Genomic DNA, 17,733 nt, shown 5'->3' with positions numbered 1-17,733 from the left:
CTGTGTACCAGGAGGGGAGACTGCACGAGGCACTTTCTCCTGCCCTTAAATCCCTCCTCTTTAGTGGTCCCCCTTCACAGGGGCATTGTCAGAGGATTTATTCAGTGAGAGTGCTGATGGTGGTTTGTGGATGCTTTAGTCCCTACACAATCTCCATCGGACCAACCCAAGCTATTCCAAAAAAATACATAATACTAATACTTTTATAAACAGATGGATAATCTTATAAAGCAGATAGGTTTGAAGCTGCTCTGCTTGGAGCGGGTGTGGAGGCCATACTATCTTCTGCTCAGCTTTCTCCCCCTGTCCACGGCACCCTCATCAAGCCCCTAAGGATTCTTCGACCATCGTCAGTAAAGTACCACTCATTGCCCTCATTCATTCCACAGTTACTGTGCAACTACCATGTGTCTGGAACTGCTTCAGGCAATGGAGGTACAAAAGTGAAAAAGGCAAATTTCTCTCTCTCTCTCTTTCTCTCTTTTTAACTAATGTGCAGATGGTAACTAGTGTGATGGAGAAAAACAAATCTGGAAAGAAACTTAGAATCTTGGAGTTGGAGGAATGAACTCCAAATAGGTTAGAGTAGATAAAGTTTATCTTCAGATTCATTGATCTTATCAGGTAAGCAGAGGACAAGGTCATCAGCTGAGCTTGCTGGAGAGAAGTTGTTGCTGGAAATCTGGAACGAGAGGAGGAAACTTGAAACAGTCATGTAGGGGAATAGGAGAGACACAGGTCTGGGGGGCTGTATCATATGATCACTGGGCAGCATTAAGGCCCGTTTGAAGTTAATGATAATAAATTTAAAGTGAAGCCACTTGACACCCCTCCCCCTCCCAAAAAAAGAAAAATAAACAATCTTAGGTAAGGTGTGAAGAAAAGAAATGAAGCTTTAGAATATTTGGCATTTAAAATGATTTGTACATATTCTGTCATCAAAATAGCAACCAACTGCTATAGCTATAAAAGAAATCCATAAATATCTATCCCTCCTTCCCCAATTTCCAACCTCTAAGACACATCACTGGCATTTTATATTTATGGGTGGTTTATAGATCCTCCTGAGCTGCATTATGTAGGTTGCCAATATTTTCTAATTCCACATTCTTGTTAATGAGTGGTTCCCCGTTGCCCTCCACACAAGATTATTTAAAATTACCTAGGGAATAGTACATTTGCAGAACTATGAAATACAGTCAGTGTTTCATACTGATTAGAATTGGTACTTTCAGTTGAAGTCTCCTCCCAGAAAAGTGCACAAAAATCTCACCTTCTCCTCCAATCTTGTCAATTTCTTCTGGGATATAGTGGGCCTTAAATACAAAATATTTTGCCTTAACTATTATTATTTCTAGTAACTTTGTCAAAAATACATGAAAGACAGAAAATCACTTAGCTCTGTGGTGCCAGGCACTGGGCCATCCATCCTGTGTTTGGCAGGCAAAACTTGGACTAATGGAGTAGATTTTGTTCTCCAAGGAGAGTTAAGGACAGGAAGAGAGGTGAGAGGCTCTCAAAAAGCAGGACAGCCTCAAACGCTGAGCCAGGCGCAAGCTCAGAAGGAGGAAATGTGATGTTTATGGGACCAACTTGCAAATGCAAACATGAGTCAGCCAAAGCAATATAACAAAGGGTCCTCAGCAGCTGGATTTCTTTGATGTTTAAAGTAGTAATAAACATCCATGACTATCTTTGGAACATGATTTATCTCTACATATACATATATCTATTTAATAGAACCACAAGGATTAGTTAACCAAAACCTACCTAAGAACTATCAACTTTCACTTCTCTAATTGGGTCCCGACGCACAAGTTTATCTGTTGGGAAAAAAAAAAAATCTTTTTACTTCCTATTACTGAAGTGGGAATCAGTAATTGTAGGGTTCCCAGGAAGAAAATGAAAAGCCCTCAGATTTGGGGGGATCTGGGCTGCAGTTCTCCAAATCTGTTACATGGGAGGGGGTAGAGCAAATCATTAGTGAGTTTTCTTGTCTCCCCAGGTCTAAAAGTTTATGAACTTTCAAAGGGATACAGGAGCCAACCTGAAAGAGCTCCAGCCAAAGCTGTAAAAATTTGAGCAACAAAATAGATAATGTAGTATTGAATTATAGCTCAAATTATAAACTAAATACATATGAGTCCACACTGCTATAAATAAATGATTGAATAGATAAATATTTAAGAGGGAAGGAACACATCTTCCTTACAGAATAATTCCAAACAATAAAGTAGATACTCCCCGCTCCAGGAGGTGGAGTTTCATTTCCCCAACCCTCCTCTCTGGAATGTGGGCTGAATTTGGTGACCCATCCAAAGAAAAAAGTGTGGAAAGGGAAATAGCAACCGCCGGGCAGACACTACTTTAACTAAGCGATTAAGGTCAACATCACCAGTAACAAGTCCTCTTGCTATCGTGTAGCCCCTGATATGATGTGATAACGAGAAGGACATTTTACCTGTGTGGTCTTCCTCCCCCAAACCCATAACCACAGCCTAATCATGAGGAAAACATCAGACAAAACCAAATGATAGATATCCACAAAATAGCTTAGCAGAATTTTTCAAAACAGTCAAAGTTAAGAAAAACAAGGGAAGACCAAGAAACTGTCACAGACAAGAGGAGATTAAAGAGTCGTAACACTAAATGGAGCGTGGGGTCCCGAACGTGATCCTGGAACAGAAAGATCTTAGCGGAAAACTAGTGAAATCTATGTAAAGTCTAGCTTAGGCAATAGTAACGGATCAGTGTTCATTTCTTATTTTTGACAAGTGTACCATGGTGATGTAAGATGTGAATACTAGCGGACACCGGCAGAGAGAGTTTAAGCAACTCTGTACTATCTCTGCAACTTTTTTGTAAATCTAAATTTACCCCAAAATAAAAAGGCTTATTATAAACAACAAAAGCAAAAATTTATGAACCTGGAGTGCAAACAGAACCTTTTTTAAAAAGCAGCAGCAACTATTCCCCTTTACATAACTCAGTTACTGAGAGGTGTGCAGTGTTGGGAACTCGGGTGTTGGGATGCGGAGAAGGCACCCCGGGGCGCCCGGAGCCGGGCGTGCGTGTCCGGGCGCTGCGGGAGCCCAAGCTCCTCCCCGGAGCCGCTGGGGCGCCGGACTCTGCCCTGGGCGCGCCCTGCGGGGCGGAGCCACCAAGCCCGGCCTAGCCGACCCGGCCCGAGGTCCAGAGCAGAGGGGAGGAGCGGCGCCCGGACCCTGCGCTCGCTGAGCGCCCTCCAAGGTAGGCGAGCCCCTGCGATCTGCGGGCAGGTCAACCCTCCCGCCCCCCAGGTGAGTGGGTGTCCAGGTGCCCTTGGAGCTGGTCCCCCCCAGCGCCGCCCAGTGTACCAAAGGCATTTTCCTGTAAACGGATCCTTGGTGAGGAGCATATTCTCCCTGTAAACCTCTTTTCTGGGCTCGGATTCCCTGGGCGAGAAGTTTGTGCTCCTCCAGGAACAGAGAGTTGCCTTCCCCGAGAGAGACTACCCCCTCCATAGCCCTGCGCACAGCTGATTATTTATTTAGATTGCTGTTACGCAGTCCTTTGGTCAGGGGTCCTCGCGATTCACAGGCGGTGGAGAAAGCCCTCTGGAAAACTTGCTGTCACCTGTGAACCCCCGCGTGGCAACTTTGACAGCTTACTGTGCCCGAAATTTTTAAGAGCATAAACAAATGAACGAGTGAAGGTGGTTGTCTTACCCTTCATTCATTCGTGCTGGCTTCTGTAGCTGTAGGTGTAGCAAAAAGAGAACAGCCTATTGGTTGACAGTTTTCTACTGTCATGGGATCTTAGAGCTGAAAGTTACTCAGCCCCAGGCAATTTTACAAAGGGGCAGTGTCATCTTACGGAAAGAACAGTACAGGACAGTGCAAAATTGGATGATGACAAGGCCGTAACTTTTAACCTTCTTCGAAAGGGAAAATAAATTTATATATACATATATATATATGTATATATATGATCAGAAGAAACAGCTCCAAATGTAGCTGAAGCCGTGTCTGTTTACCATTTTCACTATAGTTGTTATTTAAGAATCAAAACCTTTTTTACTTCTTGGTATATATAGACTAGATGAAAGGTCCAAAAGGGAATTATTTCTCATTTGCAATAGGGAAAAGATAATCTGTCTTTTTTACCTAATGCTATTAAATATTCAGTTCTGCAGAAGTCTGGCTTTTCAGAAATATGATCTGAGTTGGAGTCTCAGGTACCCTAGCACACACAATTGGTGCTGTTGTTTCTTCCTGCTGGGCTCTCCCGCCTCGCTCTCTCCCTACACTGATAATTTGAGAGTGAAGGTCCCTGACACAGGAATTTGCGCCTAAGCAGAGGCTTCTCAACTACTTACAGAAAGAATGAAAATGGCTTACACTTCCTGTGACCTAGGCAAACTTCACAAGGTTTTTACCTTTGTGATTTGCTAAATAAATTTAGTAACTATACCTGCACTAACTAAAAAGAGATTTTTGAAATAAATACAGACACTATTTCAGTTGTATTATTCACCTTTATGATTCTGAGAATTAATGACAGGCATGTTATTTGTTAGCGTATTGATTTATAATGCGCTGGACAGTGGGCTTGAGTTGTAATCTAAATTCTGGACAAAGCCAGAAAATCTAAGCTAGATTTGGCCAAACCTGAAAAGTGAGGTGTACATTTATTTGTTTAGAATAATGACTGTAAAAGGGAACAACTGAAGATTTCTGAAGGGAATGTCAAAGTCTTTTAAAGTAGTGGCTTTGACTCTTTGAGACATTTACATCAAAATTAAATGGCCATTTATTGATAGAAAAGCATTTCAAAATGGCAACACGTTACTATCAATTTAATAGCATATTTAAGTAAATTTACATTTTACTAAGCGTGAAAACAGCCACCCACTGAATTTGGAAAACAAAAGCACGTGTGTGTGTGTGTGTGTGTGTGTGTGTGTACACTCGGTTTTAGAAAATATTTGGTGCACCTGTGGATTTTCGGGCCTATTCATATATTCACTGAACGAATATTTATTGTGTAGGGCACCATGTTCTTTCTAGGAGACACAGGGGGATACAGCTTTGTGTAAATAAGACACATTCCTGTCCTCATGGAATTTACACAACTTTGGACTCCTCCGGGACACCCCGAGGCCATAGATTAGGAACCACAGCAATCACCATCCATCACTTTTTGACAGTGACCGAAACTAGAAACTAGATTAGTTTCAAATCACAGACTCTTTTACACTGATTCAAATAGTCAGATTAAAAAATTGTAAAGGAACTTATATGTTATTCAAGTCAGTTTTCTCTTCTGCTTAGGTTGGGAAAGAATTTAGGGATCCTGTGTTCTGGGTTTAATGTTATGAAATATTGAGATCTTAAACCTGAAATAGCTAAATATCAATTTCATGCAAATTCAATAAAAACTAAACTTGTAGTAGCAGATGCAGTCATTTAGGGGGTGAAAAATTCAAATCGAGAAAATTCTATCCATCAAGTTATTTTTTTCCTGTAAATTAGAAAAACATGACTATAATTATTTTTTAACCTCAGAGGAAAAGAGTGACTTTATGTAAGACATTCTCGCTTTTTTTTTTTTTTTCATTTTGCTATTTTTAAAAACAGCTCTATTGGAGATATAATTTACATACCATAAAATACATCCAGGTGTCCAATTCAGTGATTTCTAGTAAATTTATGGAATTGTGCAACCATTATCACAATCCAATTTTAGAATATTTTCATCATCCCCATCCTCCCAGAATCTCAATGGCTTGTTTGCGGTCACTCACCATTCTCACCCCCAGCCCCAGGCAACCACTAATCTACTTTCTGTTTCTTTAGATTTGACTTTTCTGGACACTTCAGACAATGAGATCATATAATATACGGTGTTTAGCATCTGACTTCTTTCACCTAGAATAATGTTTCCAAGGTGCATTCAGGTTGTGGCATGTACCACTAGTGGTTCCTTTTTATTGCTAACTAATGCTCATTCCATTGGATGGCTATGCCACATTTTGCTTACCAGGTGATGGGCATCTCTGCAATCACATTGAAGTGGTAAGACAGATTTTTTGGTCCAGCTTCCATGGTAGCATAATTTGAAAATAACTGATAGGAGCCAAATTTGTATTTATATTTATGAAAAATATATTCCTGATATGGATTACTGATATTTACCAAATGTCATAACTGTGATCTTTCTGTGATACTCCATGAAAATAGTAAATCGTAAATCCTGTGCCAGTGGCAGGAAGCATCAGTCATTTCATATTCTAGGCTGGACTTGGAAGACGTTTAACTCTTTTTTTTTTTTTTTTTATGTGAGAATTTATTTTGCCTTTATTTTTGATAGATAATTTTGTTGGATATAAAATTCTTAGTTGACATTTTTTTCCCTTCAGCACATGTAATGTCACTTTCTCCTGACCTCCATTGTTTCTTTGAGAGGTCTGCCTTCAATTTTACTTTATTTTATTAATTTTTAATTTTTTTTATTGGAGTATAGTTGCTTTACAATATTGTGTTACTTTCTACTGTACAGCAAAGTGAATCAGCTATACATATACATATATCCCCTCTTTTTTGGATTTCGTTCTCATTTAGGTCATCACAGAGCATTGAGTAGAGTTCCCTGTGCTATACTGTAGGTTCTCATTAGTTATCTATTTTATACATAGTATCAATAGTGTATATATGTCAATCTCAATCTCCCAGTTCATCCCACCACCCCCCTTCCCCTTGGTATCCATACAGTGTCTCTATTTCTGCTTTGTAAATGAGATCGTCTATACCAATTTTTTCAGATTCCACATCTATGCGTTAATATACAATATCTGTTTTTCTCTTTCTGACTTACTTCACTTTGTATGACAGTCTCTAAGTCCATCCATGTCTCTACAAATGACCCAATTTCGTTCCTTTTTATGGCTGAGTAATATTCCATTGTATATATCTACCACATCTTTATCCATTCCTCTGTTGATGGACATTTAGGTTGCTTCCATGTCCTGGCTATTGTAAATAGGGCTGCAGTGAACATTGTGGTACATGACTCTTTTTGAATTATGGTTTTCTCTGGGTATATGCCCAGTAGTGAGGTTGCTGGGTCATATGGTAGTTCTATTTTTAGTTTTTTAAGGAATCTCCATACTGTTCTCCATAGTGGCTGTATCAATTTACATTCCCACCAACAATGCAAGAGGGTTCCCTTTTCTCCACACCCTCTCCAGCATTTATTGTTTGTAGATTTTTTGATAATGGCCACTCTGACCGGTGTGAGGTGATACCTCATTGTAGTTTTGATTTGCATTTCTCTAATAATTAGTGACATTGAACATCTTTTCATGTGTTTCTTGCCCATCTGTATGGAAAGACGTTTAATTTTTGACATTAACTTTCGTAGAGAGCCTATGTCTCCTTTGCTACGTTTTCTTCACAAATGATATGCATTTAAATTTGGGGGATTTTGATGAGTGTTTGGTCCAACAGTGATAACTGAACTACTCTTAAAAATATGAGCACTTCTTAATAACATATTTTAGTGGCACACTTAACATAAAGCATGAGTCATCTATAGCCTTAAGCCAAAAAATAGAAGGGAGTGCATCTGGATTTACATGCTTTTCGTTTTATTATTCTGTAGTTTCTATGACTGTGCTAAAGGATGAACCTGATACAGCTGTTTGTTGATTTACCAAATCAGGCACTAGTTTGAGCTCTTAAAATCTAAAACAGAAGAAATGCCACTCCTTGTTCCTCCAGGACCTTTAGAGGAGCTAGACCAAAGTAATAAATTATTCCAGGTTCCTATTACATGGTGGTGTTTCTTCTATGAGTAGTCTACAGAACAAATCAAATAAGAACTCTCTAACACTACAAAAACATTGGCTTTGGTTATACGTCTCTTAGGAAGCCGGGACCTTGAACAGCAGTTCAGTCAGAGCTGTTTTCTTATTTACCCCCATTCACCCTGCTTTGTGCTAACTCTTAAGACAAATGCATTTTTAGTGGGTTACGTTTGACAACTTATGGTCTAACGTAGATTTCTCCAGTTGAGTGGAAACTCTTCTGTAAAATGTTGGCAGATTCTGGGAAACTAAAGAGAAGACACTATGTCTCTGAATGCCTGTAAGTTACTGCTAAAATTGCAAGATCCTATGGGGAAAAAAAGAGCATTCAGATAACCTGAAGGTCTATTTTATGGACAACTTGGAATGCAAGGATTTTAATTTTATGCTCCTAAGGTTTGAAAATAAGGTAGCCTAGGTTAAATAGTATAGTTTTCCAAAGCTGGATGTGGTCATTTGGAGCTCAGTTTGTCTGCTGGTAATATCAAAACAACTTGCTGAACTCTTGGCTCATAACACTAATGTTTTGCTGATCTGTGGTTAGATGAATTAAGTCTCTGTTGGCAACATCTCTCTCTCTCTCGACTTGGTAAGAATTTAAAAATTTCTATAACAAATGTATTTTTCTAGTCTTACACTGACAATGTCATTCCAAATGTCTCTTGAGAGTCAAATGTCAATTACAGGAATCCATCTTCATCCTTCTCACCTTTTGGAAATTGGAGTGGACATGCTCCCCCTGTTGTGTCTGTTCACCAACAGCAAGAAGGCTCGCTCAAGCATTGAGCTGTAAACTTCTTCTAATTATATTGGTGAGTTCACTCACTCATCACTAATGGTCATGTGATCTGATATAAGGAACTTGGTTTCACCCAGAGCCAGGAGCTGCTTCTCAGCCTTGTATCTTTCTATTAGCCCCTGGATTGTGGTAGGATGCCACACTGGGATCAGTCTGACCTCTTCCTGATATAGGAGGATGGTCAGAGGGGGCAGTGAAGCACAGGGTCCGGGCTGCTTCAGGGGGTGGTCAGCCTTAATGGACTTTGTAGTCACTGCCTCAATGGTCTATGTGTTTATGCTCTACTGTGAAGAATGAAAACATGCAGCTAGAAGATGATCAGAAAAGGAATGGGTAGATGAGATAAGGAGTTCTAGGTTCATGAATTAGATTTAAATCTTCTTGTTGCAAATATCCTTGTATACTGCTTACATATTTTTATATATTTCCTCCTACTTTTCCACCTTAGTAAATAATAATCATGATTAACTTTCTTAAGATGTTTAAGATTTCCCTTGTTTTTGTCACAATATTGAATGTCTGATTTCATGGACTATTCTTCTAGAAGCAACAGCACTAGCTACCTGTCAGCAACTCAGTTACTTGCTTTTTAACAATTCTGATTCCGTCACTACTTTCTTTTTGCCATTTACACTTCTGGAGGGGTTAACAATTTGAATTAAGGAAAACAAATTCAGCTAATTGTGGCTTCCAGTTAGTTCTGGTATAATCAGTGAAGTTCCTTGGATTTTGAAATCTCCATTGCACTTTGCATTTTCTAGGGTACTGTTGAATGTTTAAAAAATAAAAGCATATAAATCCATCTTTTTTAGTGTAGAGTTCTGTAAGTTTTGACGAATGGCTACAATCATGGAATCTACATCACCATCAAGATTTAGAACAGTTCCATCACCACTCTCCAACCCCCCAAAATATTCCCCAGTGTCTCTTTTGTAGTCAATCGCTCCCCCACTCTTAATCCCCAGTTCAGTTTTCTGGCCCTATAGTTTCAAATTTTCTAGAATGTCATATAAATGGAAGTATGGAATATGCATCCTTTTGGATTTGGCTGTTTTCAGTCAGCATAATGCATTTGAGATTCATCTGTATCGTTGTGGGTATCAGTAGGTCATTCTTTTGTATTGATGAGTAGGATTCACCTGTTGATGAATATTTGAATTTTTTCCAGTGTTTAGCAATTATAAACGTTTGTGTTTTATGGAACATAAAAGTCCCCTAGGAGAGAGGTTGCTGGGTTGTACAGTCTGTGCTTAATTTTATAGGAAACTGCCTAAGTGCTGCCGTCCTGCGTGGCTGCACATTTTGCTTTCCCACCAGCAACATACAGGAGTGTCAGCTACTCTCCATCCTCACCCACACGTTGTATCATCTGTTTTTCCCTCCTTCGCTGGATAATTTTTAAAATGAAGTAGATGGTGTTGAAGATCAGATATCCCAAGACCAGCTTAGGAAGCTACAGATATTTTGTAAATGTCTGAGCCTTTTGCTCTTAAAATATTTAATAAAGCCACAAAAATTTTCCAAAAGGGCACATTCCTTATAAATGTTACAAATGCCTGAGATATATGTCAGTGACAAATGCTTCTTCTCATGTTGTTTTCACTGATGTGTCATAAGCGGCTTTTAAGTTGATTGTTAACTGAGAAGGACAAAGCAAGAGGAGTAATTGACTGATAGGGGTGGGGGGATGAGAAGAGGGGGCACAACTGGGCTTAGGTGTTGACACTTGCAAATGATGCCCTGTAAGTAAATGTCTACAATAAGTTGTGAACATAAAGATAATTACTTAATATTCTCTGAATGTGTATTACGGTCAGATACACCATAAGCACTTTTGATGCAGTATCCCATTTAGTTGTCATATAACTCTATGAGGAAGTTAACAGCTTCATCTGGATTTTTCAGTTGAGGAAGCTAAAGCCTAAGGGAGTTTAAAAACTTTTCCAAGGAGGAGTTTGGGATTAACAGATACACACTACTATATATAAAATAGATAATCAACAAGGACCTACTGTACAGCACAAGGAATGCTACTCAACACTCTGTCAGAACCTATATGGGAAAAGAATCTGAAAAAGGATAGATGTATATGTATAACTGAATCACTTTGTTGTACACCTGAAACTAACACAACATTGTAAATCAACTATACTCCAATATAAAATAAAAATTAAATATAAAAAAAGATGAAAAAGAAAGAACATATACCGAAATAGATTAGAAGAGAATCCAGAAATTTACCCAAAAACAGTCAGTTGAAAACATTCATAGCCATTTGATTTTTGATAAAGATAAAATTGAATTCAATGTGTAAAAATTAATAATTTCAATAAATGGTGATAAAGGAATTGAAAAAAAAACTTTTCCAAGGCTGCTCAGTTAGTGGGGAAGTAAAATAGTCTTGTGGGCAGTACCAACTGAGTCCGAAGCCCTCATCTTTACGCCATGAAGTCACACTGCCTCTGTTTGTGGAATAAATCTATTGCGACAACATCTGCTTAGGCTACTGAAGGATGCACCTGGGGGCTCATGGCAGGAGTCACTTGACTGTTACTTAGTCACTTACTTTGGAAAATCCCCATTACTAAATGAGCTTAGACCCAAGAAACTAGGCTTGGAAGTCCATTCAGAATGCAGCAGGAGACAAAGTGGAAATTTGGAAAGAGCCCAAGCCTCATGGGTTGGGGTCCATGACCATCATTAACGAGCTGTCTTTGCTTGATCTTGGGGAGCTCATTCTCTCATCTGTAAAATGGGAACAATAACACTTAACGCCCTCAGGTGTTCATGAGGATTATTAAAGGCAGCATACCCCAGCCTGCACGTGGTGGGCTGTCATCAGATCCCGGTCCCCTCACTCTTCCCCAAATGGGAAGGGATTCATGTGATTTGCACCACTCTGCAGTGGAGCTGCTATACTGGACATTGGGCAAAACCTTCAGCTGTTTTTCAAAGTTTCAAATTATACCAATGAACTATGAAGATAGATTTTCTCATTACAAAGACACTTGGATTTGGGGGTCGGTCTATCTGGGTTCAGGTGATAAGATTAACTTATGATCTTGAAAAACATGTCACTTTTCTGTGACTTGGTTGCCTTATACCTACATATAGACAGATATAGATATATAGGTAATAATTATAGCACAGTGTGTTGGGATGATTAATTCTGACAATATACGGAAAATAATTTTTGGTAAATGGCACAGTGCTTTGTCTATAGTATATATTTTACATTGTGTTTGTACTAGGATTTCAATCCTTTTTTCCCCCCAAACTAAATAGCTTTTATTTCATATCTAAGAGCTTGCTATAGCACTGGCTGTGATATAAATATATTTGTGTATACAAATGAGTAGCATTTAGAAATGAATAAAAATTAATTCTACTTTAAAAATCTTAGGTTATTTCTTGCAAACAGCATTGCAATTACTTGGGCTCCGTGTTAACATGCATGTCTTTTGATATACTGTACATCATTTTCAGGTAAACTGCACAGTCACCTGAGATTTAGCCAGCTGACACTGGATGTCACCATTGTGCCGTGTAATGTCGCTGCACAACAGGTGTGCTATTCAGCATTCAGTACATGACCAGTCTCTTCAAGGGTCTGGAGATGTATTAGCTTTTCTCCCCCCTCACATAACCTCATTACCCTTGAGCACTTTTATTGTAAATTACTCTTTCAGTTTCTAATATCAAAGCTCTCTATCATAGTGACCAAGAATGATGAGACAATTGTCAATATTGTTAGCTCAGAACTGAGGAGCTGAAAACTCAGAAACTGTGCTAAAACAGGGCTCTCCGTCACTAAGCAGAGTCACTGACTCTGGCTAACCTTAGTAGGAAAGGAATTTATGGGAAGTAAATTCAGCTTCCAGAATCGATGGGAAAACTAGGTACGGAAATGGGAGAATCCAGTCCCGGTACCTCAGCAAAGATCAGTCTGTAACAAGAGGGGGATAGACTTCTTCTGGCATTGCCACTGGTCACTAGATACCACGCTGGTGTTCCTGCCGCTGGACGCAACGCACTCTCTGTGCCAGACTCCTTCCTGCCCAGAATAATGACGGGATTTTCGCTGCCTCCAGCTTAACATGCCTGAGGGACAATCCTTTGCTGGCCTTTCCAGGAGGGAGCGCTCAGTTGGCTGAGTCTAGGAATTGTTCCTGAGCTCCAGCCCCAGGGAGTGAAGAAGAAGTAAGGGATCTTTCCTGCAAAGACTCCTGCGGATGGTGACCCTACATACCTGGGAGGGAGATTCAAGCCAGGCGTCCACCACAGTGCTTTTCAATCAGCACCCACAGAAGTGAGTTGAGAATGCTGCCGTGTGGTCAGCTGCCCTTCGCTACTCTTTCCATGGACCTGGACTCAGTTGCATGTGCCCTGTGGCACCTGACAGCGTCCCAGACTTCGCTGTCCCTGTCTTTCCTTCAACCCTGAGGGAGCCTGACCAGCCAGGGCTAGACCTGTTTTAAGTGGCTAAGGAGAAAACTCCTTAGGCAAATTGAAAGTCTTAACAAGTTGCAGCCTATTAAAAAAAAAAAAAAATTCCTGCCCATTAAAAGAAAAAGAAAAAAAAAAAGGTAGGTGACACTGCATACCTTGTTCTTGGAACATGACTTCAGGCAAGTTCCAGCCTCTGCTCTTGCTCTGCCGTTTGCCTGGAATCCTCTTCTCCCAGATGGCCACACAGCTTCACCTCCTTTATTCACGTCTTTTGCTTAAATGCCACCTCTTCAGATCGGCCGCCTCTCAGCATCCAGCCAAAAAAGCACCGCTTTTTATTCTGTTACCCTGCCTCCGCTTTTCTTTATCACACCACCTCTGATTATGTTCCCTATATATTTATTGTTTTGTTTCATGTCTGTTTCCCCCCTGTACTGAAAGTCCCGTGAAAGTGGGGTCTCTGACTCATTTCTGTAGCCACAGCTCCTAACACAGCTGTATTCAATAAATATTTAATACATGAATGAATGAATCAAGGGTTAAATAAAGGAAGGGAACTCCTTTAAAATCTCTAGACTATAAGTACCACAAACTGAATGGCTTAAACGTAGTACTTTCTTGTCTCACAGTTCAGGAGGCTGAAAGTTCAAGATCAAGGTGTTGGCAGGGTTGGTTTCTTCTGAAAACTGTAAGGAAGAATTTGTTCCAGGCTCTCCTTCACCTTCTGGTGATTTCCTGGCAATTTCTGGCTTTCCTTCGTGTGTAGAATCATCACCTTGATCTCTGCCTTCAACTATACATGGAGTTTTCCTCGTGTGTATCAGTGCCCAAATTTTCCCTATTTATAAAGACATCAGTCATATTGGATTAGGGTCCACCATACTCCAGTGTAACCTCATCTTGACTAATTACGTCTGCAACAACCCTGTTTCCACATAAGGTCACATTCTGAGGTACTGGGGGTTAGGGCTTCAACATGTGAATGGAAGGGGGGACAAAATTCAACCCATAACAGGTGCCTTCTTTGTGTTTATTGTATAATGGTTGAGCCATGCTTATGTCATTAATCAGAAAAGTAGGTTTGGTTACATAATCCTGGGTGCTCAGTGATGTGCTAGTTTACCACATGGATAGTAATTCACAATAATGTGTATGAATTGCTTTGTAAATGGTAAAGTATTCATTGGATGTTAGTATAATCAGCTGGGGATGTTGACAAATTATTGATGCATTATCAGTAAAGAATCAATACTATGGATTTGCTAGTCTTAAAATCCCCCCAAATGGATTTTCCTTTACAGCCCAGCTCAATCTGCAGACTGTTTAAAGTATTACCGGACATTTTTCTATCAGCCGGACTGCTTGTCAGCAGTAATTGTGGATAATGGCTTTACGTTTTATTTACTTATTTGACAAACATGTACAAATCACTTAGTATGTGCTAAGCACTATTATAAGTGCTTGACAAATGTTAACACACAAACAACCACATGTTTATTATTTATATTATTATTAATTATTAATAATAATATTATCTGAATTTTACCGATAAAGAAACTGAAGCACAGAGAAGTTAAGGAATTGCTTAAGGTCACACAGCTACCGAGTGGCAGAGTCAGGCCATGAAACTAGGCAGTCTGCCTCCAAACCTTTTAGCTGTAGAACATTCTTTGTTCACAGAAAGTCTCATGGAAAAATTCAGCGTGTGACAGAACAAAGCAGAGCTGCTTTGGTTCAAGTCCAGACAGCAAAACCCTGTCTGGGCAGCACCTCCCCGTCCCTGGGGAGCCCTGTTTGAAAAGCCCTGATCTAGGAAATAATACCTCTTGGCTTGATGCCACTTGTAAGCTGTCTTCAATCCACTCTAGCATAAAACAAAATTCTTTTCTCACTTTAATTAACTGATTGTGTTTTATTTTGAAAATTTTATCTGCTTAACCTACTTCTGGCAGAAATAAAATGTTAAGATGGATTTTCCCCAGGATGGTAACGCCATATGGCAATTTGGACTTTCCTGGCTTAAGTTCCCCTTTGGTTTCTTTATACAAATGAAAGACTGTGATCGTGAAAGTTCCCTGAACCAAAAGAGAAATGGAATTTGAGTTCCTATAAATAGAGTTGCATATAAACTTTGCAACCAGATAGGCATGATCTACCCTCTCTGTTACGGACTGCTTATTTTCTGTGGTTATTCATAATATAAAATGATCGGAGCAAGAATTTTAAGAATTACTGTCCATTGAGTGCCTTCTGCAAGCAGGGATTTAAAAAACTCTTCATTTTTACAACTCTAGGTGTTATCACCCCTATTTTACAGATATGTAAGCTGGGGCTTAGGTTTTATGTAACTTGTTTAAGTTGGCCCAACCAGTGAGGGGAGGAGGAAGGATATTTTGAAAAATATCAGTGGTTAAGGAGCAGAATAATTTTTTTTTAAATTAATTAATTAATTTATTTATTTAATTTTGGCTGTGTTGGGTCTTCGCTTCTGTGCGAGGGCTCTCCCCAGTTGCGGCAAGTGGGGGCCACTCTTTATCGCGGTGCGCGGGCCTCTCACCATCGCGGCCTCTCTTGTTGCAGAGCACAGGCTCCAGACGTGCAGGCTCAGTAGTTGTGGCTCACGGGCCTAGTTGCTCCGCGGCATGTGGGATCTTCCCAGACCAGGGCTCGAACCCGTGTCCCCCGCATTAGCAGGCAGACTCTCAACCACTGCGCCACCAGGGAAGCCCCAGAATTTTTTTTTTAATTGAAGTATAGTTAATTTACAATGTTGTGTTAGTTTCAAGTGTACAGAAAAGTGATTTAGTTATACATACAGATATAGATATTCTTTTTCAGATTCTTTTCTGAAAAGAAAAGGTTATTGCAAGATATTGAGTGGAGTTCCTTGCAAGATATAGGTTATTGCAAGATGTTGAGTGTAGTTCCCCCCCTGTGCTATACAGTAGGTCCTTGTTGTTTATCTATTTTATATACAGTAGTGTGTATATGTTAATCCCAAACTCCTAATTTATCTCCCCCTACTCTTACCACTATCCCCTAACCATAAGTTTGTTTTCTATGTCTGTGAGTCGATTTCTGTTCCGTAAATAGGTTCATTTGTGGAGCAGAATTTTTTGATATTAAGAATAAAAGTCACGTAAGAGAATATATTTTAGGATGTATAATGTGAGGCCTGATGCAATTTTCAAATTATGAAAGACTGAGAATGCAGTGGGATCCATTCTAAAGAGTGATTAATTCCTATGATGAAATGCCCCTTATCATTTTGTAATGTACACAATTATATAACACACTAAAAAGAAAAAAGAAGGTAAATCAATCAAATGGGACTATAGATCAAGGGAGATTGAATTGAAGAACAAGAAAACAACACAGGCCAAGTCAATTGCTTTGCTTGCCTCTATTTTCCCCCTGCTTTTGCTCCCACCTGCTGCCATATTCTACCCCAGGGGAGGGCAAACTTTTTCTGTAAAGGACCTGTTAGATAGAAAATATTTTAGACGTTGTTTGTCATGTATTTTCTGTGTTGAATATACTCAACTGAGCTGTTATAGTGCAAAAGCAGCATAAACAATACGTAAGTGCACGGCCATGGTTATTTTAGAGTAAAACTTCATCTGTGAACACTAAATTTGAACTTCATATAATTTTCATGTATCCCGAAATTTTATTCTTCTTTTGATTTTTTTTTTTTTTTTTTTTTTGAACCATTAAAAGATGTAAGAACCATTCATAAGCTGTCCTAACAGGCTGGAAGCCAGACTGGGCTCCCTGCCGTGGTTTGATGACCACCACTTCAGCCTGACCACCCCTCTCTCATTTCCAAACACATCGTTTATTATCTCTGTGGACATTTCTTTTACTTCCAGCATTTATATGTTGTTTTGGACTAAGAACTTAATCCTGGAAGAGACTTCAGAGGACCAAGTAACAGAAGTAGTTCCGCTCACATTCTGCAAAAAACAGACTTGCAGGGCTGCTACAGCCAAATCAAGTTCCCCTGAAACAAATAGAAGCCACGGTGGCTGTCTAAGAGGATTTAACATAAAATGGAAAATTCTTGGCATACTCTGTCAATTTCATTGAAGATTAAAGGATAAATGCAGGACTTTGAGTCATCCCCAGAAGCTATTTAAAGTGATGTTAGCAAATATGAAAATTCTTTGTGTGTTTTAACAGCATAGGTCATTGCTAAATTTTAATTTTTTTCTCACTAGGGAATCTGACCTTAATGTGATAAAAACACTCTTGATCTTGGTGTCCAAAAGATGAGGGTTTGAGTTTCAGCTCTGTTAGTTTTACTGTGGTCTTGGGTAAATTAATATCACCTACTAGATTCTTGGCTTCCTTATCAGTAAAATGAGATTAATAATCCTACCTCACAGGACTTTTATTTTATCTTATTTTTTTAGTCCTTTACTATTTATTATGAAAATTTCAAAGAGAAACAAAATAGTAGAGGACTGTAGGGGTCCCATGTGCCCTCACCCAGCTTCTACAATTCCGTGCATTTTATCAAACTTCTTTCATTTTTACCTCACCCCATTTTTTCCTCTCTTGAAATACTAGAGTAAAATACTCTCTTTAAAATTTCAAAGGTAATATTATCTCACCTGCAAATATTTCAGTATGTATA

The 17,733-nt window shown here is 39.3% G+C and overlaps 1 protein-coding gene across 7 annotated transcripts in view; it reads left to right on the top strand.

Annotated features, from left to right (window-relative positions):
• Positions 1-3,160: 3,160 nt before the first annotated feature.
• Positions 3,161-17,733, top strand: part of CCDC68 (coiled-coil domain containing 68) — a 51,192-nt gene continuing 36,619 nt past the window's right edge. For 2 of the 7 annotated variants that reach the window (XM_059893930.1, XM_059893924.1), the window contains exon 1: positions 3,161-3,249. The gene's annotated coding sequence lies outside the window, so the exon portion shown is untranslated. Of the gene's footprint in view, positions 3,300-8,513; positions 8,659-12,887; positions 12,955-17,733 lie in introns of those variants that run through there. The other 5 variants (XM_059893926.1, XM_059893928.1, XM_059893927.1 and 2 more) reach the window with 5 other exon arrangements.

Source organism: Balaenoptera ricei, chromosome 14 (genome assembly GCF_028023285.1).
Source record: "Balaenoptera ricei isolate mBalRic1 chromosome 14, mBalRic1.hap2, whole genome shotgun sequence".
NCBI lineage: Eukaryota > Metazoa > Chordata > Mammalia > Artiodactyla > Balaenopteridae > Balaenoptera > Balaenoptera ricei.
Note: the sequence above shows the minus strand (reverse complement) of the source record. Positions and strands in the feature narration are given on the sequence as shown.